Raw genomic sequence first — 1,420 nt, 5'->3', positions numbered from 1 at the left:
CCATTTCATCCCCACCCCCATTCACCTATTGTACTCTATGCTACTTTCTCCCCACCCCCACTCTCATTTATCTCTCCACTGTGCAGGGACCCTGCCTCTATTCCTGATGAAACATCGATTTTCCTGCTCCTCAGTTGCTGCCTGACCTGCTGTGCTTTTCCAGCACTACTCTAATCTAGACTCTGGTTTCCAGCATCTGCAGTCCTTGTTTTTATCTAATTTATTTGATGTGTCAAGATAATCCCATGTTCCATTTGATAGTGCAATGTGGTACAGCAAAATTGTAAAAAAAAATGTACATTGATTTACAAAGATCATAAGTTGATAATGATCTCTGCATTTGGACTCAATTGTGTTTTATCAGGTTTAATAATAAATAATGAAGAAACTCTTTGCCATTTAAAGCAAAATACTTTGGATGCTGGAAATTTTAAATAAAACAGAAATTGCTGGAGAAACCCAGGCAGGCCTGGCAGCATCTGTGGAGGGAGAAACAGTTTACGTTTTAAGTCCAATAACATTTCCAGCATTCTTTGTTTTTACTTCACTCTTTTACCCTGCTAGTTTCGCTTTGTTTAGCAAATTCGCTTAAATTAAAGAATTTCTTCCTCATCTGCTTTGGGCCATAGATGTAATTTCATTGATTGATTCTGTTCATCCTAATTCATTTTATTTTAACATTATCCTTCTCTTCCAGGGGGGGGCATTCTTTGCTTCAGGACCCCCTGCAGTAAATCCTCCACAACTTGATTGCTGAGAATCAACATCCTTAGTGGAGCCATTTTTGTTCAAAGTGATACAGTGTATGGCTTTAAGGTTAGCAATAAGCCTTCAATAACTGTTACTGCTAGAAATCCTGATGTATGAACCTGGTTCTAAAGTGTAAAAATATAATAATTTATGTGGCTACTGTGGCCAAATCAGCTCTTTTGTTTAAAGGCAGTGCCTATTAATTAATAATTCCAGTAATACAAAGCCCTTGCTATCACATTCATCATTTTTATAGGATTCTTGTACAGAATACTAAAATCCATGGATTAAGTGCACATCCTCATTCCTCCTGTTCTTTAAAAATCAGCTGGTTAAGCATTTAATTAAATTTCACACTCTGTGCAAAAGAAAATATATGTGCCTCCTTCAAAGAAAACATCAATGAGTGACACCCTGCCTGTGGGATAATTTCAACACTGCCAACTGCCTCATTGTGTGGAAAAAAAGTCATCCAGCGGCTGTGGACTCTTCCCAGTGAGGCCTAGATGAGTGATGGCTATGTTTGTTTAAGTTGTTCAGGCTCAGACAGTAAATGCCATTACATTCGCAACTTCAAGAGCCCCTTTCTGATGAGCTAGTTTTAATTTTATCTTTCTATAATCAGTCCACAGCTGCCTTTCACATATCTGAGCTGATTAGACCACAGTTG

This window comes from Chiloscyllium plagiosum, chromosome 15 (genome assembly GCF_004010195.1).
Source record: "Chiloscyllium plagiosum isolate BGI_BamShark_2017 chromosome 15, ASM401019v2, whole genome shotgun sequence".
NCBI classification, from domain to species: domain Eukaryota; kingdom Metazoa; phylum Chordata; class Chondrichthyes; order Orectolobiformes; family Hemiscylliidae; genus Chiloscyllium; species Chiloscyllium plagiosum.
Note: the sequence above shows the minus strand (reverse complement) of the source record.